Source organism: Lithobates pipiens, unplaced genomic scaffold (assembly GCF_037356315.1).
Source record: "Lithobates pipiens isolate NorthernLeopardFrog02 unplaced genomic scaffold, aLitPip1_a1.2 Scaffold_13, whole genome shotgun sequence".
In the NCBI taxonomy this organism is placed as follows: Eukaryota; Metazoa; Chordata; class Amphibia; order Anura; family Ranidae; genus Lithobates; species Lithobates pipiens.
Genome location: NW_027507718.1, coordinates 492604792 through 492629822, shown reverse-complemented (window position 1 = coordinate 492629822; position 25031 = coordinate 492604792). Strand labels below are relative to the sequence as shown.

At 43.9% G+C, this 25031-nt stretch overlaps 1 pseudogene; it reads right to left on the bottom strand.

Annotated features, from left to right (window-relative positions):
• The window catches only part of LOC143975918 (protein mono-ADP-ribosyltransferase PARP14-like), a 173995-nt pseudogene extending 150923 nt beyond the window's left edge, over positions 1-23072 (bottom strand).
• Between the last annotated feature and the right edge of the window lie 1959 nt (positions 23073-25031).

Here is a 25031-nt window from a genome sequence, read left to right as displayed (position 1 = left end):
AGAGTTCCCTTTTACATCTGAATGTGCAGAGCTTCCCTTTTACATCTGAATGTGCAGAGCTCCCCCTTCACATCTGAACTCACAGAGTTCCCCCTTTACATCTGAATCTGCAGAGCTTCCCTTTTACATCTGAATCTGCAGAGCTCCCCCTTTACAGCTGAACTTGCAGAGTTCCTTTTCACTGAAAGGGTGGTCTCTGCAGACTCTGATGTAAAGGAGAACTCTGGGGACTCTAACATAAGGGTTGCTCTGGTGTATGAAGAGGACTCTGATGTAAAGGGAGCACTGTGGTCTCTGGTGTAATGGGGAGCACTGATGTAATGAGTGCTTTGAGAACCCTGATTTATCTTAGCATACTAACTTAGAGGCAGGAGAGAGAAGGGGGGAGGGGGGAGAGTTAGTCCGATCTGAATAATGTGTCCGGGTCTCAGACAGTCTGAAACCCGGACGCATGATTCCAAACCTGAGCTGTCTGGGTGAATCCTGGACAGGTGACAACCCTACATTGGATGATGTGGCCTCAGAGTGCTGACCCCACCCATGCTTTCCCCCTCCTCGGGATTTGTAGCTCTGGACAGTGACACCGGTCATCTCCCCGATGGGCGGGCACACAGCCGCTACACACAGATCACTGCAGCTGTCATCACATCCATGGGATGAGGCATAGAGTCAGCTTCAGGAAATGAGCTGCGAGGAGAGGAGGTGGGATGGTAGGAGTGCTCCGAAGGTGAGAGACCAGCCTATCATACTTGATGTATGTGAGGGGTGAGTGTATAGAAGTGACACATCCCCCACCTATCCAGTGTGTACTGTGTGTAGGGGCAAACTGACTATTCAGCCATTCAGGCACTGTCCGAGGGCCCCATCAGGGTTGCCAGCCTCAGTAAAATCAAGGACATTATGTAAATAGCCGTTTTTTTTTTTATATCTGTCTCTGAAATATCCCTTACCGACATCCTTTTGGTCTAAAAATCCTGAGATTATAGCTGTCCCACCTCTGCAGTACCTTCTCAGCCAATAGAAACATGTCTGTGTATACTGTGTGTACATGTCTGTGTATACTGCGTGTACAAGTATGTGTATACTGTGCGGCCCCATAATCTCCCATTGCCCGGGGGCCCCATGAGTTGTCAGTCCGCCCCTGACTGTGTGCCAAACAGATTGGGGGCTGAAAGAAAAATGGTTTCACCAGCGCTAAACTGCGGATCATACAATGATGGAGATGAATAGACAATTGAATTGATGTAAACTGAACTCAGTGCAACTGAACACCAACTGGAAAAAGTGACATTCACAAAACCTCCTGTGACACCGAAGGCTCTTTTTAATCATTCCTAATACATCTATACATGTACTGGTCATCTAGTTCATCTAGTCCAGTCCCTTCATGGTTTTTTATCAAATAACATTTGTTTTTCTTTATTACTGCCACTGATGGATTGACTTCATTCTGGTCTTATCCCATTGGGCACTGAATCACATTGGGGGCTGCACACTCTTTTTCTGTCTAATTTCTTCCTGAAATTCCCCAATTATCTCCCCCCTCTGGAAACATCCACTGATCTGCAAGCTGTATATTTCTTGTTGATTGGAATGTCTTTTTTTTTTTTTTTTGCAGTGATGTTGACCTGTTTACTATCCACGTTGCTACCAAAAGATTTATTCATTTGTTAAAGTGATACTAAAGAGTATTATTTTTTTCTTTAAAATAAAAAGATATCATACTTACCTGCCATCTCCTGTACTATGTCTGCAGTCTCTGATTATCTCATGTATCATGTCTGCGGTCTCTGACCATCTCTTGTATCATTTCTGCAGCCTCTGATCATCTCCTGTATCATGTCTGCAGTCTCTGAATATCTCCTGTATCATTTCTGCGGTCTCTGATCATGTCCTGTATCAGATCTGCAGTCAATGATCATCTCTTGTATCATGTCTGCAGTCTATGACCATCTCCTGTATCATGTCTGCAGTCTCTGATCACCTCCTGTATAATGCCTGCAGTCTCTGATCATGTCCTGTATCAGATCTGCAGTCTATGACCATCTCTTGTATCATGTCTGCACTCTATGACCATCTCTTGCATCATGTCTGCAGTCTCTGACCATCTCTTGTATTATGGCTGCAGTCTCTGACCATATCTTGTATCATGTCTGCAGTCTCTGATCATGACCTGTATCATGTCTGCGGTCTCTGATCATGTCCTGTATCATGTCTACAGTTTCTGATCATCTCCTGTATCATGTCTGCAGTCTCTGATCATCTCCTGTATCATGTCTGCAGTCTCTTATCATGTCCTGTATCAGATCTGCAGTCTCTGACCATCTCTTGTATCATGTCTGCAGTCTATGATTATCTCTTGCATCATGTCTACAGTCTCTGACCATCTTTTGTATCATGTCTGCAGTCTCTGACCATCTCTTGTATCATGTCTGCAGTCTCTGACCATCTCTTGTATCATGTTTGTAGTCTCCGATCATATCTTGTATCACGTCTGCAGTCTCCGACCATCTCCTCATGGGGGGAGCCTGGAGCTCCTCTACGTTGCTGTCTGTTGTGGTTAGACATTGCTACATGCAGGGAGTGTTGTCTTTTTTTTTAAGAACTTTAAAATTAAAAAAATGTAGTTCTCCTGACTCCTTGAGTTTTTTTGATGAAAATCATGTGCAGTAATTGTGATGCATTGCGGAATCAAATTGAATTGTTGACATGATAATCGTAATTGAAAGGAATCGTGAGGCCAGAGAAGATGCACACCTCTAGTGCGCAATCATGTTGAAACAGGAAGGGGCCATCTTAAAATTGTTCCCACAAAGTTGGGAGCATGAAATTGTCCAAAATGTCTTGGTATGCCGATGCCTTAAGAGTTACCTTCACTGGAACTAAAGGTCCAACCCCAACCCCTGAAACACAACCCCTCACCATAATCCCCCCTCCACCAAATGATATGGACCAGTGCACAAATCAAGGTCCATGACAAGACAGGAATGAGCGAATTTGGGGTGGAGGAACTTGATTGGCCTGCACAGAGTCCTGACCTCAAGCCGATAGAACACCTTTGGGATGAATTAGGATGGAGAATGAGAGCCAGTCCTTCTTGTCCAACATCAGTGCCTGACCTTACAAATGCTCTTTGGAAGAATGGTCAACCATTCCCATAGACACACTCCTAAACCTTGTGTACAGTCTTCCCAGTAGAGTTGAAGCTGTTATAGCTGCAAAGAGTTGGCCAGTTTGTGGGAACAGTTTGGGGATGGCCCCTTTCTGTTCCAACATGGCTGCGCATCAGTGCACAAAGCAAGGTCCATAAAGACATGGATGAGCGAGTTTGGGATGGAGGAGCTGTTATAGCTGTAAAGGGTGGGCCAACTCAATATTGAACCCTACAGACCAAGACTGGGATGCCATTAAAGTTCATGTGCATGTAAAGGCAGGTGTCCCAATACTTTTGCTAATATCGTGTATGCGGTCTGCCTGGTTACAAGTACTGCTCTGACTCAAGAACCTAAATTACTAATAAGTGCATCATAGTTACACTATTGCCCCACACACTCCTTTGAAGCTACCCTAAATGCTACCTTAAAGTGGTTGTATAGCCTTAGGGGTTTTTACCTTAATGTATTCTATGAATTAGGGTAAAAAAACCTTCTGTACTGCATGTGTCCCTCTCCATCCCCCTTATACTTACCTGAGCCTGATCCAGCACTGTGCATGAGAGCAGCTCTCTTGGCTCTGTCCCTACTCACTGCACAAATTGATAGCAGTGGAAGCGATTGGCCCCAGCTGCTTTCAATCAAAATCAATCCATGAGTGGGGCGTGGAGCCAAGCCACCCCGTCTGTGCCAATGAACAGACACAAGGAGACTCGGGAGTGAGCTCACATGAGTGCCCACATAGGAAGCAGCTTCCTATCAGGGCAGTAGCTGAAGAAGAGGAGCCCAGATCCAAGAAAAGGAGGGATGTTTTGTGCAATACCATACTATACAAAGCAGGTACGTTTAACATATTTGTTATTTAACGAAAACAAAATATTAAAAAACGAAAACGAATAACGAAAAAAAAATTAGCCTTTAAAGCGGAGCTCCACCGTAAAAAAAATATTAAAAGCCAGCAGCTACAAATACTGCAGCTGTTGACTTTTAATAAATGGACACTTACCTTGTCCAGGGTGCCCGCAATGTCGGCAGCAGATGAGGAGCAATCGCTCGTCTCTTGGCTGCCCCAGCCATCATCCTCTGTCAGGGAATCAGTAAGTGAAGCGTTGCGGCTTCACTGCCCGGTTCCCTATTGCGCATGCGCAGGTCTTCACTGGTCCCCATTGTGTTCTGGGAACTGTGTGTTTTCAAGAATACAAGGGGGAGCGGGCATCTGCGGCTAGCTATGCCCAGAAGTGCCCCTGAAAGGTGCCGGTTGTGGCACCGGAGGAGGGAAGGAAGTTCCACTTTAGGGTGGAGCTCCGCTTTAATGTTACTTTAAATGCTTGACGTTCCATCCTGCAAGTGGCTAAAGGACTCACACGTCAGACCTTGCAACACCTCCCCCTTGCCACCTTGGAACTTATGTCTCCAGACTTATTGCTCCACACTGGTCACTAGCAGGTATCCACAGCATTGGGGATCCCTTTTCGCTTCACTCCTTTAACTAATTTCATAATCTCTTCGCAACTTACAATATCAACAACAAAGACTTTTATATTTATCTCCCTATGTGCCGTGTCCTCTCTGCAACAACTTCCTGCCAAAGGAATCTCCTTTATATATAATTTATTTACCCAGCAAAACTTCTTCAATGGAATATTGGGAGAGGACTTTTCATTTTTCTACACCCACTCCAATATGACATCAAGCACGCCGGAAGCCCTATAGTCTCTCCAAAAATGCCACATGGTAGGTTATGGTATGAACAATTTTTACAGGTGGTATTTTACCCACACCAGGTTGGCGTCTATCTATGCCAACCACTCAAATAAGTGCTGGAGAAATTGTGGGCAGGATGGAACTCCACGTCTTATTTGGTGGGACTGTCCAGCCTTACACACATTTTGGAGTGATAATACTACATTTACCAATTGGCTTATTGGTTTTAATGTTAGGCTGACTCCTCAAATGGCTCTTCTGGGAATGGGACTGGACTCCTGGCCCAATATGTTACAAGTTCTAGCTACCCGCATTTTAATAGCCTTGCTATAACCTGCAGCTGGAAAAGCTCTAGTTCACCCTGTTTCCAACTAAATCCTTAACCGATGCAAAAGTTGTCCTGGGGCCCCCCCATTACTATCCGCCCCTTCCACTGCACGCCAACATACTCCAATTAGGCACCAAGATACTCCAAGTGGCTAAGAGTTATTTCAGAGATTTATGTACATAATGAGAGGACAATTCAAAATATTTTGTAGAAACCATCCTAGTAATCACATGACCTTGCCCCCCCCCCATCCTAATAATGACATGTCCCCACTCAATGAGAGTAGAGGAAGGGTGTGGACTGGAGAGAGGGGAAACAACTGGAAGCTGACTACTGGATTATAGAACTTGGCTGGGGTACTGGGGGACACAAGGTGGATTGGAGCTGGACTCCAGCTCTGGGATTTTGTGGAGGAAATCAAATATAATAAGACAGCAGGGAACAGAGCTGTGGGCCCCCTGGAGCTAGGGGCGGCATCACAGTTGCAACCCCTGAGACCCCTGATGCTACGCCCATGACTATAGCAGGTGGCTGCACGGCGGGGGAAGCCGGTGTGCGTGGCCGGCGACCGCGATGTCCGCCTGCCACCCGCAATCGCTCCACAGAGAGCCAGAATGGGGATCTGTCAATGTAAACAAACAGATTCCCCTTCTGATAGGGAAGTACAGAGTGATCGTGTGTTCCTAGTGATTAGGAACAGCGTAATCCCAGTCAGTCCATTCACCCCATAGTTAGAAACACCTCCCAGGGAACACATGTAACCCCTTGATCCCCCCCCTAGTGTTAACCCCTTCCCTACACAGTAATCAGTGCATTTTTATAGCACTTATCGCTGTATAAATGTCACTGGTCTCAAAAAAGTGTCAAAAGTTGTCAGCCGCAATGTTGCAGTGCTGCTAAAAATCACTGATCCCCGCCATTACTAGTAAAAAAAAAAAAAAAGAATAATAAAGATGCCATAAATCTATCCCCTATTTGGAAGACGCTATAAATTTTGCACAAGGCAATGACTATGCGCTTATTGTGACTTTTTTTTACTAAAAATATGTAGAAGAATACATATTGGCCTAAACTGATGAAGAAAGTTTTTTTTTTTTTTGGATATTTTCTATAGCAAAAAGTAAAAAAAATATTTTTTTTTTCAAAATTGTCGCTTTTTTTGTCTATAGCACAAAAAATAAAAAACACAGAGGTGATCACATACCACCAAAATAAAGCTCTATTTGTGGGGAAAAAGTTTAGGTACAGCGTTGCATGACCGTGCAATTGTCAGTTAAAGCGACGCAGTGCCGTATTGCAAAAATGGCCTGGTCATTAAGTGGGAAAATCTTCCGGGGCTGAATTGGTTAATGACCACTGCTTAGTGGAATATATGTTTGCTTAAGCACATCTAACAAATGATACATTTTAGAAGCAGTGGATTCCCTGGCCCAAAGATCCTAGCATCCCTTTAACTTAACTTTTAGCTATATAAGTGCTGACTCCTTGGCACTACTTGATTTGATTTTGCTCTGCTTACTCCATTGCTACTCATGCTGCGTACACACAATCAAATTTTCCGGAATCCTCCGGGACTGTGACATCATAAGGGGCGGGGTCATCATGTGACCTCATCCGGTGACCCCGCCCATTGTCCCTATATAAGTCGCCTGCCATTGCGGCCAGAGAGAGCGTTGTGTCAACATCGCAAGGAAGAAGAAGAAGAGAAGAAGACGGCGGCGGCCGGGGCGACAGAAGACCGGGCCAACGCTAGTAAAAGAGCTGGAAGAAGAAAGCAGAGGCCCGGCAAGAAGAACCGAAGAGCGGGACAAGACCCTGAAGTCAAAAGAAGACCCCCAGACAGCGGTGACGACGAAGAAGAAAGCCAGGCTCCTCTGCTAGTAAAAGAGCTAGCAAAAGAGCAGAAGCTAGAGGAGGAGTCCAGCGAGAAGACCCCCCAAGACGGAAGAAGACCCCCGGAGCTTTAAAAACTTGTGTTGTGTTTTTTTTCTTTTTTTTATTTACACTTTTTTCACCAGGTGAATGGGTAGGGGTATATCGTACCCCATACTCATTCACATAGGGTGGGGGGCCGGTATCAGGGGACCCCCTTATTAAAGGGGGCTCCCGGATGCTGATAAGCCCCCTGCCTGCAGACCCCAAAAACCAACGGCCAGGGTTGTAGGGAAGAGGCCCTTGTCCTCATCAACATGGGGGCAAGGTGCTTTGGGGAACCCCCCATGTTGAGAGTACGCGGCCTGGTATGGCTCAGTGGGGGGGGGGGCGCTCTCGCTTGTCCCCACCCCCTTTCCAGACCGGCTGGGCTGCATGCTCGGATAAAGGTCTGCTATGGACTTTGGGGAGACCCCCAAGCCGTTTTTTCAGCATAGGGCTTTCCCTTTAAATCCATACCAGGTGACGGGCTAGCGAGGTGTCAATCTTGTCGATGGAGGTGGCGACATTCACTTCCTTCACTAGTTTCGTCTACCTGGAGCCGTGTTCAAAATGAATGGACTTTACTCCGTGTGTGGGCAAGTCTGTTCATTTCAAAAGTCCGGCGGACTCCCGTCATAGTCAGGCGGATTGTCCGCCAGACCTAATCTTTTTTTTTATTGTGCAGTTTAAAGTGGAACTTCTGTGATTTTTTCATCTTTCTATCTATTAAATCTTATGCCCTTGTTGTTTTAACTTTGGATAGTAAAACATATTTTTTCTGCCAGTAAATACCTTTTACAGCCCACTTCCTGTTCCTTGTCTGGTCATTAGCATAGGCCAGTGATGGCGGACCTTGGCACCCCAGATGTTTTGTAACTAAATTTCCCATGATGCTCATGCACTCTCTCATGCACTCTGCAGTGTGGTTGAGCATCATATGAAGTGTAGTCCCAAAATATCTGGGGTGCCAAGGTTCTCCATCACTGGCCTAGGCTTATGGCATCATGCACAGCTCTCTCACTCACTCTCATGAGAGTTTGGCAGGAAGAGAGGGGGGATGAGTAATAAGATTTACAATGAGATCTGCAGAGCTGGAGTCGTGCCTCTGTGTGTCCGTGTAAATCCAGGAGGTGAACAGGCAGCAGCTTCAGCTGCCCCCAGTTAAAATGGCTGCAGCCAGACTTAATAGAAGGAGATTTCTGCAGCATATTTGGCAAGTACAGAATCACAGTATATATAAAAAAAAATATGCAAAGTGGTTAGAGGGAAGCTTCACAATGGCAAAGAGGATTTTAATACAAAGTATGTGAGCAGATTGCAGTTCCTCTTTCACCACTTAAGGACCGGGCATATTTTTCAAACTTGTTGTCTACAAGTTAAAAACTGTTTTTTTACTAGAAAATTACTTAGAACCCCTAAACATTATACAATTTTTTCTAACACCCTAGTGAATTAAATTAGCGGTCGTTACAATACTTTCTGTCACACCATATTTGCACAACGGTCTTACAAGCGCACTTTTTTAGAAAAAATACGCTTTTTGGAATTAAAAAATAAGACAACAGTAAAGTTAGCCCAATTTTTTTTTTACATTGTGAAAGATAACTTGTCACGCTTCAAAAATGCGCCCGCTTGGGGATTGGCGACAAACTTTTACCCTTAAAAATCTCCATAGGCGACATTTAAAAAATTCTACAGGTTGCATGTTTTGAGTTACAGAGGAGGTCTAGGGCTAGGATTATTGCTCTCGCTCTACTGATCTCGGCGATACCTCATATGTGTGATTTGAACACCGTTTTCATATGTGGGCGCTACTCAGGTATGCGTTCGCTTCTGCGCGCGAGCTTGGTGGGATGGGGCACATTTAAAAAATATATATATATTATTATTTATTTTACATTTTATTCGTTTTTTTTTTTTGTTTTTTACACTATTCTTTAAAAAAAAAAAAAGTTTCACTTTTATTCCTATTACAAGGAATGTAAACATCCCTTTTAATAGAAAAAAGCATGACAGGTCCTCTTAAATATGATATCTGGGGTCATAAAGACCTCAGATTTCATATTTACACTAAAATGCAATAAAAACAAAAAATAATTGCCATTTAAATTTAAATTTTTTTTAAAGAGCTATGGGCGGAAGTGACGTTTTGACGTCGCTTCCGCCCTGCAATGGTATGGAGACAGGTGGGGGCCATCTTCCCCTCACTCGTCTCCATGCCTAGCAGGAAGATTGATCCGATCACCTCCGCCGCTAACGACGGCTCCGGTAAGCGGTGTAGGGCACCAGAGCGTGGCGGGGGGGCCCTCTCCCATCGCCGATAAAAGTGATCTTGCGGTGAATCCGCCACAGAGACCACTATTATCGGAAACCGGACCGCCTGCTGAAGAAGAGGACGCTGGGGTTATTGCAGCTAGCTGCTGCCATGACAAAGATATCCCCCTTCAAAGTTAGGATGTATATCGGCGTGTGGCGGTCCCTGAAGTGGTTAAAAAGTAACGAGAGCAAACAAAGTTAAATATTCCAATAACAGACAGTATACTAAGTATAATATATTGGTAACTATGCATGTTCTGCAGCACATTCAGTTTTACAAATACTGAAACGACACAACTCGTAAGTAAAATCATCTACAGGATTGTGTAATATTTGTCAATCTGTTTATTTTTGCCATCTGTCAGAAAAATGTAAATTCCTGAAAATTTTCTTTAAAAAAAAAAAAAAAGTATAACTTTTTTACAGTATCCAATTTCCAATGGTACAGCTAGAAAGGAGATGGCTACATTGGCAAGGGGAACGCAGAGGGAGGTGAGATGGACATGCTTCAACTCCCTTTGCACCCCCCCCCCCCTCTCCAAAGTCTTATACTCTCTTGCCTTCACTCCTGCCAGATCCCCACCAAGATCCACCATGGCAAACTCCCCCAGCCGGTCTACACTTCTGTGCATGTGTCCTGCAATTCCTATAGCGGATCCTTCTATTAGGCCTCAGCATCAGTCCTTAAAGTGGTTTTAAAGGCTCAAGGTTTGCATTCTATACATGAACGTAAAAAGCCTTCTATGTGCAGGAGCCCCCCAGACCCCCCATTACTTACCTGAACCCCCTCTTGACCCAGTGATGTGCACATCAGCCTTGGCTCTCCCAGGTCTCTCCCTCCTCATTGGCTGAGACAGCACTAATTTTTGCTCATGCTACTCTCAATTACAGTGAGCCAGTGAATAGAGAATGAGGGGCACTAGGCAGAAGGGAGGGGCCAGGAGCACCACGGGGGGGGGGGGGGGGGGGCGTGAGAAGAGGAGGACCAGGGCTGCTTTGTGCAAAACCACTGCACAGAGCAGGTAAGTATAACAGGTTTGTTAGTTTTAAACAAAAACAAAAACTGCTATTAATGTCACTTTAAAGCATATTTAAATCCAAAAACAAAAAGTATTATATTGCAATCCTTAGATGTTACATAGTTGGTAGGATGAATTAAGACATCGGTCCATACAGTTCAACCTGTTTGGGTGTGTGTGTATGAGTGTGTTTGTAACTATTTATTTACCATTTCCCATATCCCTGTATATTGTGCTTGTTAAGATGCCCATCTAATGCCCCATACACACGGTGGGACATTCTGACCACAAAATCGGTCAGATTTTTTCCGACGGATTTTGGCCGAAACTTGTCTTGCATACACACGGTCACAAAGTTGTCGGACAATCTGATCGTTCGGAACGAGGTGACCTAACTCAAGTACGACAGGACTACGTAGAGGCCAGTAGCCAATAGCTTTCATCTCCAAATTTGTTCTGAGCATGCATGGCACTTTGTGCGTCTGAATTCTCTACACACAATCGGAAAAAGTCTGATCGGATTTTGTTGTAGGAAAATTTTAGATCCTGCTCTTAAACTTTTTCTGTTGGAAAATTACGACAGAAAAAGTCCGATAGAGCCCACACACACAATCGGATTTTCCGACAACATAATCTGATCAGACTTTTTCTGTCTGAATTTACGACCGTGTGTATGGGGCATAAGAGTTTCTTTTAAATTATTGACATTGACATTATTGACAAGCCCTTGTACACACGGTCGGAGATTCCGACAACCAAATCCGTCGGAGTAAATCCGACGGATTAATTCCGGAAGAGGTCCAGAAGTATTGTTGCATACACACGGTCGGACAAAGTTGTCGGAAAATCCGATTGTACATAACGTGATGACGTTAGTTCGTTACGACGGGACTACGTTCAGGCTAGTAGCCAATAGCTTTGGTCTAGGAATTTGATCTGAGCATGCGTGGCACGTTGTCCAACGGAGTATGTCCGATCGGAGCATTTTGTCGGAAAATTTTACTGGCAAGTTGGAAAAGTTGGTCCGTCGGATATTCCGATGGAAACAGTCCGATGGAGACCACACACAGTCAGAATATCCGACAAAACGGTCCGATAGGACACATTCCGTCGGAATCTCCGATCGTGTGTACAAGGGCTTACAGTAAAGAACTCGCCCATTCTTGATAAACTGCTTCTCGTCCAACTTTATTGAGTCTTATGTTTGTAACCCAGATAGCAAGCAATTGAGCTGCAAGTTTGAAAATGACCTGCTAAGCTATTGCTAGACTTTCCAGGTTTCACAGGTTTGTTGCACAATTGCAGCAAGTGCACATTGCATGATTCCAGATCAACTTTCTTTGCAAACATTCTGCAAGTCTGCTGCAAGTTCTGGTTCAATTATGTTGTGCAATAGTCATCCCACCACAGGGGTCACTATAGCTGAATTTTCATGCTGTAGACTTGCAGAGCTCTTGCTCTAGACTCACCACTGCAACTTTGCTCTTGCTAGAGACTTGCCATGCAAATTTGTTCTAAATTGGAGAAGTGTCAACTAGAACTTGTACTTCAGGTGCTCTGCAAGTGTACAACTTACCAGTGAAAATGTGCAGCAAGTTAACAGACTTAAGCCGCGTACACACGATCAAACAATTCGGTGGAAAAGTCCGACGGACTCAAGTCTCCCGGACAATCCGCCCGTGTGTGGGCTCCGGCGGACAATACGGCCGTGTGTGTGCTAGTCCGGCGGACAATGCGGCCGCGTGTGTGAACCGAAGAACCGAAGAGGGGTATAAGACCCCCGAAGTCGGAAGAAGAGGGCGGCGGCGATGAAGAAGAAAGCCGGGCTCCTCCGCTAGTAAAAGAGCTAGCAGAAGATAGCGAAGGAGTCCGGCGAGAAGACCCCCGAAGACGGAAGAAGACCCGCGGAGCTGTGCAATAAACTATTTTAACCCTTGTGTGTTGTGTTTTTTTTACAGGTGAATGGGTAGGGGTACATTGTACCCCATACTCATTCACATAGGGTGGGGGGGCCGGTATCCGGGGGCCCCCTTATTAAAGAGGACTCACGGATTCTGATAAGCCCCCCGCCCGCAGACCCCGACAACCAATGGCCAGGGTTGTCGGGAAGAGGCCCTTGTCCTCATCAACATGGGGACAAGGTGCTTTGGGGTGGGGGGATGCGTGGCCCCCCCTTCCCCAAAGCACCCCCCCATGTTGAGGGCACGCGGCCTGGTACAGCTCAGGAGGGGGGGGGGCGCTCGCTCGTCCCCACCCCCTTTCCTTGCTGGTCGGGTAGCGTGCTCGGATAAGGGTCTGATATGGACCTAGGGGGGACCCCCATGCTGTTTTTTCGGTGTAGGGATTCCCCTTTAACTCCATACCAGGTGACGGGGCCAGCGACTCTTCCTTTGCTGGTCCTGGCTACCTGGAGCCGTGCTCAAAATTAACGGACTTTCCTCCTTGTGTGTGGGCGAGTCCGTTCATTTCAAAAGTACGACGGATAGTGCGGCGGTACGGCGGATAGTCCAGCGGACTTAGTCCGCCGGACCTAGTCCACCGCAAAAAAGTACCGTGTGTCATTTGGAAAGTCCGGCGGACAGTCCGGCGGTTTGTCCACCAGACTAAGTCCGCCGGATAGTCTGATGCGTGTGTACGCGCCATTACAATTCAAAACTGCCACAAATTTGTGGCAAGTTATCCTTGCTATCTGGAAAAATAATAAGTATGACTTTCTTTAATGGGTACCCAACACTCAAAGTTATAAAAAAGAATAATTGTTTGAGCTCACTTGATAGTCTTCCATTTCTGTCTTGGCACTTTTAAAGTCTTGCCTACATGCAAGGGATTGAGTGAGGCAGCGGTCTCCAAACTGCAGCCCAGAGGCCAGGTGCGGCCCATTGCTTGTCTTTATCTGGCCCTTGGGGAGAACTATTGCATCCACTGACACCAACAATGGGGCATAATTCCTGTTGGTGACACCAACAATGGGGCACTATTACTCCCACTGACGCTATCCAAAGGGTGCAATTCCTCCCACTGACACCAATAAGGCACAATTTCTTCCATTGTCACCAACGATAGGGCACAATTCCTTCCATTGACAAAAATTATGGGGCATAATTTCTTTCAATGATACCAATGACGGGCCGCTATTCCTCCCACTGACACCAACAATGGGGCACTTTTCCTCCCATTGATACCAACAATGAGGTACAATCCCTTCCATTGACACCATTGATGAGGCATTACTCCTCCAACTGACACCAAAGATGGGGCATTGTTCACTCCCACGGGAAGACAGGACATTTTCTACTCCCACTGGCCCTAGTTCGGGCCCTCCTAAAGTCTGAAACTAATCTAAACTGGCCATTTGTTTAGAAAGTTTGGAGACCCCTGGAGTAAAGTGTCTGTTAATATATTAATTAAGCCTTTTGTGGCCATTTCAATCCAAGTTATGTTGAACAGATAAATATCAGGGTGATATAAGGAAAAAAGAGTGATGAAAGGTACACATTTATTTTATCATTCCCATAGTCATGTCCTTCCTCTGGATCAACTGTGGGTATAGGATTGTGTACATAAGATTGGATTTTTTTGTTTTTTTAATTGAACTAGATGGACTTGGGTCTTTTTTCAGGCAGACTAACTATGGAACTATGTACTGTAAATGTCTTGAGAGCTTAAAAAAAACGGGTTGCCTTTCTCTAAAATTACAGCATGGCAGCAAAACTTGCTTTCTGATCCTTTTTTTATTTTTATTTTTTGCATTATTTGATAGCAGCTGGCTCTTCTATAGATAATTAGGTCTATCCAAAACAGAAGTGGCATACAGTCTCTAAAAAGGGATTTTACGTAACACATGTAAACAGATGCTATTTTCTCCAGCCAGGAATCTGAAGGATACAGCTAAGTACATTTAGTCCAACTAATAGCTTAAAGCTGGACTCCAGGCAAGTAGCAAAAAACACCAAATAATGCTGTTTTATATTCATCTAAAAATAACTAAATGCACTTTAAATGAATCTAGTGTAGGTGTCTGAAATTGTCTTGATGTCAACATACCGTATATACTCGAGTATAAGCCGAGATTTTCAGCCTCTTTTTTGAGGCTGAAAGTGCCCCCCTCGGCTTATACTCGAGTCATCGCTGTCTGCCCGCTCGATCAGCGTGTCGAGCAGACAGACAGCGGCCATTCTATCATTCAAAAGCCGCGCCTCCGGCTCCGCCTTCGCCTGTGATAGGCGGAACACTGAATTTCCCAGCAGCCTGTGTTCCGCCTATCACGGACATCGTATCATCCTCGTACTACGGACGAGGATGATACGATGTACGTGATAGGCGGAACACAGGCTGCTGGGAAATTCAGTGTTCCGCCTATCACAGGCGAAGGCGGCGGCGCAGCTTTTGAATTTTACAATGGCCGCCGAGGCGCCGACGAAGAGGGCACGGGACGGAGGCAAGGCAAGGCACGGCACGGGACGGGACGGGACGGGACGGGACGGCGGCAAGGCACGGCGGCAAGGCACGGAGGCAAGGAGGCAAGGCGGCAAGGCACGGGACGGAGGCTCGGGACAAAGGCTCGGGACACAGGTAGGCTGGACACACACACACACACACACACACACACACACACACACACACACACACACACACACACACACACACACACACAGGGATGGATGGATGGATGGAGACACACACACACAGGGATGGATGGATGGATGGATGGAGACACACACACACAGGGATGGATGGATGGATGGACACACACACACACAGGAATGGATGGACGGACACACAGGGATGGACGGACACACAGGGATGGACGGACACACAGGGATGGACGGACACACACACAGGGATGGACAGGCATGTCTCACCCTCGGCTTATACACGAGTCAATAAGTTTGCCAGTTTTTTTGGGGGTAAATTGGGGGCCTCGGCTTATATTCGGGTCGGCCTATACTCGAGTATATACGGTAATTCTCCATATAGCAGAACTCTTATGCCCCGTACACACGATCAGATTTTCCGACAACAAATGTATGTGAGCTTCTTGGCTGAAAGTCAGACCGTGTGTATACTCCATGGAACATTTGCTGTTGGACTTACCGCCAACAAATGTTGGCTACCGGGTTCTCAGATTTTCCGCCAACAAAACTTTGTTGTTGGAATTTCCGATTGTGTGTACACAATTGGCTATTGAACTTCCTTTTTCCCCTGCATCCTCTGGGACTGTGACACCATAATGGGTGGGGACATCATCCGGTGATGTCCCTATATAAGTCGCCGCATGCCCGGTCAGAGCCATTGTGAGCGGAGGACTCGACGAGGCAACATCTGAAGAAGAAGAAGAAGAGAAGAACAGAACAGAAGGCGGCGGCGACAGCGGCGACAGAAGACCGGGCCACCACCTGTAAAAGAGCTATAAGAAGGCGCGGTGGCCCGGCAGAAGAACCGAAGAAGGGGGGACAAGACCCCCGAAGTCGGAAGAAGAGGGCGGCGGCGAGGAAGAAAGCCGGACTCCTCCGCTAGTAAAAGAGCTACAAGAAGATAGCGGAGGAGTCCGGCGAGAAGACCCCCGAAGACGGAAGACCCCCGGAGCTGTGCAATAAACTATTTTATCTTGTGTGTTGTGTTTTTTTGTGCTTTATTTTACAGGTGAATGGGTAGGGGTACATTGTACCCCATACTCATTCACATAGGGTGGGGGGCCGGTATCCGGGGGCCCCCTTATTAAAGGGGGCTCCCGGATTCCGATAAGCCCCTCGCCCGCAGACCCCGACAACTCACGGCCAGGGTTGTCGGGAAGAGGCCCTTGTCCTCATCAACATGGGGACAAGGTGCTTTGGGGTGGGGGGGCCGCGCGCCCCCCCTTCCCCAAGGCACCCCCCATGTTGAGGGCATGCGGCCTGGTACGGCTCAGGAGGGGGGGCGCTCGCTCATCCCCACCCCCTTTCCTGGCTGGTCGGGTAGCGTGCTCGGATAAGGGTCTGATATGGACCTAGGAGGGGACCCCCACGCTGTTTTTTCGGCGTAGGGATTCCCCTTTAACTCCATACCAGGTGACGGGACCAGCGACTCTTCCTTTGCTGGTCCTGGCCGGCCGGGTAGCGTGCTCGGACAAGGGTCTGATGTGGACTTGGGGGGGACCCCCACGCCGATATTTTTCGGCGTTGGGGTTCCCCTTTAAGTCCATACCAGGTGGCGGGGCCAGCGACGTCTCCTTCGCGGGCCCCGCCTACCTGGAGACCCACTCGAAATGAGCGGACTTTTCTCCGGGCGGGAAAAGTCCGCTCATTTCAAAAGTATGGCGGACTGGCACACACACTGTCCGCCGAAATGCGAGTCCGGCGGGAAGATTGGAGTGCAAAACTACTTTCTAAGTCCGCCGTACTTTTGGGTCAAAAAAGTATGCCGGAGGCTACACACGGGGGGATTGTCCGGCGGACTTGAGTTTGCCGGATTTTTCCACCCGCTTGTTTGATCGTGTGTTCGCGGCATAAGTCTGACTACAGATTTTCTATTGCATTGAGGTCCGGGCTTTGACTAGGCCATTCCAACACATTTACATTTTTCACCTTAAACCTCTCAAGTGTTGCTTTAGCAGTGTGTTTGGGGTCATTGTCCAGCTGGAAGGTGAACATCCCTCCTAGCCTCAAATCACACACAGTGTGGTACAGGTTTTGCTCAAGAATATCCCTGTATTTAACACCATCCATCTTTCCTTCAACTCTGACCATTTGCCCAGTCCCGACTGCTGGATGTTTTCAGCAATCGGAACTAGGAAAATGGTCAGAGTTGAGGGTGTTCATTGGGTGATGTGATGCGTTGGGTCTGCGCCAGACTACATTTTGTCTCATCAGACCAGAGCACCTTCCTCCATACATTTTGGGAGTTTCCCACATGCCTTTTCGCAAACTCAAAACATGCCATTTTGTTTTTTGCAGAAAGTAATGGCTTTCTTTTGGCCACTCTGCCATAAAGCCCAACTCTATGGAGTGTATGGCTTATTGTCATCCTACATAAAGATACTCCAGCCTCTGCTGTGGAACTCTGCAGCTGCTCCAGGGTTACCTTAGGTCTCTGTGCTGCCTCTCTGGTTAATGCCCTCTTTGCCCGGTCCTTGACTTTTGGTGTGCAGCTGTCTTTTGGCAGGTTTGCTGTTGTGCCATGTTCTTTTCATTTGGTTATGATAGATTTGATGGTGCACCTAGGGATCATCAAAGATTTGAATATTTTTTTATAACCTAACCCTGACTTGTACTTCTCAACAACATTGTCTCTTACTTGTTTGGAGAGTTCCTTGGTCTTCATGGCAGTGTTTGGTTAGTGGTGCTTCTTGCTTAGGTGTTGCAGCCTCTGGGGTCTTTCAAAAAGGTGTACCTATGTAATGACAGATCATGTGACACTTAGATCGCACGCAGGTGGACATCATTTCACTAATTATGTGACTTCTGAAGGTAATTGGTTGCACCAGAGCGTTTTTTATGGGCTTTATAACAAAGGGTGTGAATACATACGCACATGCCAATTATCAGTTTTTTATTTCTGAAAAATAGCTTTATTTATATTTTTCTAATTTTACTTCACCAACTTAGACTATTGTGTTCTGATCCATCACATATAATTCATATTAAAAAAACATTGAGCTAAAGGCTGTAATGTAACAAAATAGGTAAAAACCAAGGGGGTGAATACTTTTGCAAGGCACTGTACCTGTACTACACTTCTAGTAGCACACACTAGAGGGTGCTACACTGGATTGGATTGATAAGGAATGAATTTAAAAAATAAAAAGGTTTTGCATGGGTGTTTGAGATATGGGGGGGGGGGGGGGGGGGGTGGTTCTGACTCATATCACACCAGAGCTCCCATAAAGTTGATCTGAAATAAAAAAAAGTGAAAATTAGAAATGTATAAAACTTAATGCAGTACCCTGAACAATTTACCTCTGTGAGAATTCCTCCTGAAAAATAGCAATGCACTTCTTGACATGTACTGTAAATGTACCTATGCACTTCTGTGCCTATAGATTAATAGCTGTACAGTGCATTCGGAAAGTATTCACAACGCTTCACTTTTTCCACATCTTTTTATGTTACAGCCTTATTCCAAAATGGATTAAATTCATTATTTTCCTCAAAATTCTACAAACAATACCTCATAATGCCATCATGAAAGAAGTTTGTTTGAAATCTTTGCAAATTTATTAAAAAAAATAAAAAATAATGAGAAAACTCACATGTACATAAGTATTCACAGCCTTTGCTCAATACTTTGGTGAAGCACCTTTGACACCAATTACAGTCTCAAGTATTTTTGAGTATGATGCTACAAGCTTGGCACACCTATTTTGGGTAGTTTCTCACATTCATCTTTGCAGGACCTCTCAAGCTCCATCATGCTAGATGGGGAGCATCGGTGCACAGCCATTTTCAGATGTTCAATTGGGTTAAAGTCTGGGCTTTGGCTGGGCCGCTCAAGGAGATGTACAGAGTTGTCCTGTAACCACTCCTTTGTTATCTAGGCTGTGTGCTTAGGCCCACTCTAGGAAGAGTCCTGTTGGTTCCAAACGTCTTCCTTTCAGGGATGATGGAGGTCACGGTGCTCATTGGGACCTTCGATGCTGCAGACATTTTTCTGTACCCTTCCCCAGATCTGTGCCTCGATACAATCCTGTCTCGGAGGTCTACAGACAATTCCTTGGACTTCATGGCTAGGTTTGTGCTCTGACATGTACTGTTAACTGTGGGACCTTATATAAACAGGTGTGTGCCTTTCCAAATCATATTGAATCAACTGCATTTACCACAGATGGACTCCAATCAAGTTGTAGAAACATCTCAAGGATGATCAGTGGAAGTGGCTGCAGTGGAAACAGGATGTGAGATCAATTTTGGGTGTCATGGACAAGGCTGTGAATGCTTACTGTATGTACAGGGACATGTAATTATTTCTATTTTTAATAAATTTGCAAAGATTTTAAACAAACTTTTTTCTTGTTGTCATTATGGGATATTGTTTGTAGAATTTTGAGAAAAATAACGAATTTAATCCATTTTGGAATAAGGCTGTAGCATAACACCATATTGAAAAAGTGAAGTGCTGTGAATACTTTCCGTATACATATCTACTGTCCGAAATCAAAGGCACTGCTGAGTAATGTTGCATACACACGATCTGAATTCTCATCGGAAAAGCTCTGATGGTTTTTCCGTTAGAATTCCGACGGAATTCCGCTCAAACTGTCTTGCTTACACACGGTCACACCAAATTCCGACCGTCAAGAATGCGGTGACATACAACACATACGACGGGACTAGAAAAAGGAAGTTCAATACCTAGTAGCCAATAGCGTCTATCTCGTAGTTGAATCTGAGCATGCGTGAGTTTTTGCACGTCAGAATTGCATACACACGATCGTAATTTCTAATAGAAAGTTTTTCCATCAGGAAAATTGAGAACATGCTATCAAATTTTTGCAGGCGGGAATTCGGCCAGCTAAATTCTGATGGAGCATACACACGGTCGCATTTTCCAATGAAAAGCTCTCATCGGTCTTTTGCTGGCTGAAATTCCGATCGTGTGTGTACACAGCATTAGATTTAGGCTAGGTTCAAACTGCTGTGATTGGATATTGATTTGACTTTCAGTCAGATTATGTAGTGCAAATGTATGCTACTTGAATGGGGTTTACATATTGTATGGGGCCAAAATCATGCTGGAATTGGATCAAAAGAAACAGAGGAAGCTTTTCCAAAATTGCACCATGATGATTTCCATTGATCAGTGAAAATAATGTGATTTCCATTTCCTTGTAATTCAAGTCACATCTGAAATTGCACTAATGTGAATGGAGCCTAAGTGCTCACTGTTTCCCCTTCCTGGAGTGAAGACTGTATCTGAGGAGCAGTAGACAAACATCTCTCTACTTGAAGCTTGAACATTAACCACTTGACCCCAGGCCCTTTTGGGCACTTTATGTTTACATTTAACAATTAGTATTTTTTGCTAGAATATTTCTCAGAACCCCCAAATATTATATATTTTTTAAAGAAAAGACCCCAGAGAATAAATTGGTGGGTTTTGCAATTTTTTTAAATCACACAGTATTTGGGCAGCGGTTTTTCAAACACAATTGTTTTTGAAAAAATACACTTTTTTAAAATTTTAATACAAAAAAAAACCACAATACATAACCCAATTGTTTGGTAAAATATAAAAAAAGAATGCAACGTCAAGTAAATAAATACCAAACATGTCACGCTTTAAAATTGTGCACACCCGTGCAACGGCGACAAACTATGTAGCTGATAAGACTCATACAGGCAAACACTACATAATCAGCACAAGTAAAATAAAAAAAATGAAATAAAACAAGTCAGCTATGAACAGGGAAGCAGGATTGCCATAGAAACGTTGGATTGAGAAGGAGGCTTGGTTAACAGTACAGGAAGTGCTCATGTAAGGGCGGAAATACACTCCACCGTGGACTCAGAAAACAATACTTAAGATGGCGCTGCCTAACCCCTGGAAACAAGTTTTTTAAAGTTTCTTTAAACAGTAAGTAATATGTGATTTGGGTGATTACAGTGGCTATAGTTTGATAATTACTTATTATAATGGACTAAATGAAAAGAAGCATCAGAGTGGGAGAGTTTACTTCCTCTTTAAAGGCCTTTACAGATTAACACTTTAGATTTACACAGAAACGAAAAGATTGGAGATCCCCTAGTGGTGGACTTTTGAGGCATGTGCAACAAGTACTATACTTGTTGTACGTGCCTGAAAAGTCCACCACTAGGATGTCTCCAATCTTTAGGTTCAAATTCTGGATGTGGCACACAAAATTGCAAAATTATTGCCGTCCGTACAATTTATTCTCTAGATTTATACAGGAGGTATGGTGCTAGAATTTCTTCCCATGATCTGATGTTCGCGGTGATACCCCACATGTGTGGGATGATCAATGTGCGTGTGGGACAGACACGTTTGTTTGTGTTTGTGCACGAGCACAGGAGACAGGGGCACTTTAAATCTTTTAAAAAACGATAGAATTGCGCTAACCATGTACTTCTAAAACTCAAGTTAACAAAATCACATATATAAACCACCCATTGGTCACATAATGTGAAACATCCTGTAGGATGTAGCAAATCTTTTAAAAGAACAGAAATCACATATGCATGATAAATGTATGTCTGTCATATACATATATAATCACCAATAATGTGCCTGTGAATATATCAAACAATATTGCAAATAAAAAACATATAAAATTCATAAGTGCATGAAGTGAGATAAAAAATTGTGAACAAATGAAAATAAAACAGTGAACTGTGAAATAAAGTCCATATAATTGTGTCCCCATACTCTAGAAACAGCAAGATCTGTAGATTCTCCCACCAGAACAGCAGAAATGGACTCTTACCGGACCGATATAATCCTCTATAACTGAGGATCAGAGGCATATAATGGGTTACGGCTTGGCTCCCACAGGACCAGAGACGTGGTATCAAACTTATAACAGCCACTTCACAAACAGTCAGGACATCCGTGGATACCATGGTGTATAAAAGATATAAAACGCTCCATAGTGTAAAACCTTAAAAACTATTTATTAAAAAAATATATATTGCACTTACACAATTAGAAAGTTCGGAGAGCAAAACAGTCTGATGCGCCAGCCGGAACACAAAACAGACAGCCCATCCTTCTGGGTATAGGAATGGAGCAGGTGATGTCAGCATGTTGCTCCGCTCTACATGTTTCGTAATAACTTACGTCATCCAGGGGCACGGGCAGCGCGCTGCGTCACCTCTATTATTACTAGTACAAAGCGCATCAAGCCTCGTTTGAAACATATCAGGCCTCGTTCGGGGCTACAACAATCATATAACAAAAGTTATATGATGATATAAGAATGTATATTCTGTATGCATTACTGAGTACTCATATTATATGAGGGGATAGATACTGTAAAGTGTGTTGCATTATTGATCCTCGCTTTGGTCCTCACCACTAATGGTTTAATGCTTATAGTACGGTTATAAAAAAGTTTTAATACATTTTTAAATTTTTTGGCAATTTGGACGCCATAGCTTATATCGTCATATACATTTTGTCTATACGCAATAGATAGATTTTTTTTGGTCTATTTATGTGGATGGAACAATTGTTAGATTGTCCATTGGGGGTCACTCCGTTTCTACGGTGTGTCACCATCACATACATAGGATGTATTTCCGGTATGTGTTGGTGATAGGATTATGTTTTATTTATTATTTTTTACTCATTATTTTTCAATTTGTCTTTTATTTAAGTTTTTAGATTAATATATTAAATGTTCGGGCCGTTGATATTTGGCTGCGGACTAGAGAGAATTTTTTGGTGGTGATGTCTCGGTTTTGTGCCAAGCTTGGAGACTGACACGTATCTAGAGTTATTGATGGACTCTTGCTTTGTGTTGGATTTCTGTTTTACGTGTTTGTGCATGTCTGATGTGAGGCGGCTCTGAACGAGGTTGAATATGCTTATATCATTGCGCATGTCTGTGACGTGTTGTATGGGATTAAGTTCATTTTCCATGACAAAGAAGGACTTTGCAATTATTTCCAATTCTTGATAACATTCTGGGTATATGCAAATTGCCATCATAAAAACGGAAGCAGCAGACTTTCTGAATATTAATATTTGTGTCATTCTCAAAACTTTTGCCCACGGCTGTACAGGGTGTTCTGGGAATCGGTGTCCAAGCACATTTGCCACCAATGTATAACCCTACTGAGACACTAATGAATATATGCTTATTAACCACTTCAATACAGGGCATTTATACAGCTTCCTTACCAGACCAATTTTTAGCTTTCAGCGCTCTTACACTTTGAATTCCAAATCAAGTATGCAAGACCTCTTTCTACCATCTTCGTAATATCTCTAAACTTCATCCTATTCTTTCCTTTTCCGATGCTGAAAGGTTGGTTCACACCTTTATCTCCTCTAGGCTGGATTATTGCAATGCACTTCTCATTGGGATTCCGAGAAAGATCATGCAGAGGTTACAGTATATTCAAAACTCTGCAGCGAGGATCCTAATGAGAGTGCGGAAGCATGAGCATATCACTCCAATTCTTAAATCTCTGCATTGGCTCCCGGTTTCTGCTAGGATTGAGTATAAGGTCTCTCTTCTTGCCCATCAATGCATATATGGCCATGCTCCACCTTATCTTAAGGAACTTCTTAGATTGCAAAATTTACCTCGTTCCCTATGCTCAACTAATTTGAATTGTCTAGAGATTCCAAAGACTAGATTAAAAACCATAGGAGATAGGGCTTTTTGTGCTGCTGCCCCACGTTTGTGCAATGCTTTGCCTGATAGTTTGAGGGTTTTTCAGTCTACTGAAAATTTTAAAGAGGGATTGAAGACTTTTCTTTTAGCAAATGTTTTTGAATTAAGTTATTTTTTAATTTTTTTATTGTAAATGTGTAGAACTTTGAGGTCTTTTGATGGAAAGTGCATTATAAATCAAATTTATTATTATTATTATTATTACTCAGTCATGCAACACTGTACCCAAACAAAATTTTTATCATGTTTTTCATACAAATAGAGCTTTCTTTTGGTGGTATTTAATCAGGGTTTTTTATTTTTTGCGGCATAAGTGAAAAAAGAGCGATAATTTTGAAAAAAAAAACGTTTTTTTCGTTTCTATGATAAAATTTTGCAAATAAGTCATTTTTGTTCATAAATTTGGGCCAACATTTATACGGCTACATCTCTTTGGTAAAAAATAAACCAAATTAGTGGATATTATTTAGTTTCTTTGAAAGTTATAGAGTCTACAAGCTATGGTGCAAATCATTGAAAATTGATCACATCTGATCACACCTGATGCACTGACGGCCTATCTCATTTCTTGAGGCTCTGAAATGTCAGGAAAGTACAAATACCCCCCAAATGACCCCTTTTTGAAAAGTAGACAGTCCAAGGTATTTAGTAAGAGGCATGGTGAGTTTTTTGAAGTTGTAATTTTTTCCCACAATTCTTGGGAAAAAGAAGAATTTTTTTTTTTTTTTACAAAATTGTCATATTAACAAGTTATTTCTCATACACAGCATATGCATACTTCCAATTACACCCCAAAATACATTCTGCAACTCTTCCCGAGTATGGCGATACCACATGTGTGGGACTTTTACACAGGCTGGCCACACAGAGAAGTCCAAAATGCAGTGAGCACCGTATGGGATTCTAGGTGCATAAATTACACGTCTAATTTCCTAACGCCCTATTACATTTGTGAAGGTCCTGGAGCACCAGGACAGTAGAATTACCCACAAAATGACCCCATTTTGGAAAGAAAACACCCCAACGTATATTTCATGAGGCATAATGAGTCTTTTGAACAGTTAATTTTTTTCCACAAGTCTTTGGAAAATGTGGAAAGAAAATGAAAACATATTTTTTTTACACAAAGTGGTCAGTTTCTAACATATTTCTAACTCAAAGCATGTACATAGCAAAAATTACACCCCAAAATACATTCTGCTACTCATCCTGAGTATGGCGATACCACATGTGTGTGACTTTTACACAGCGCGTCCACATACAGA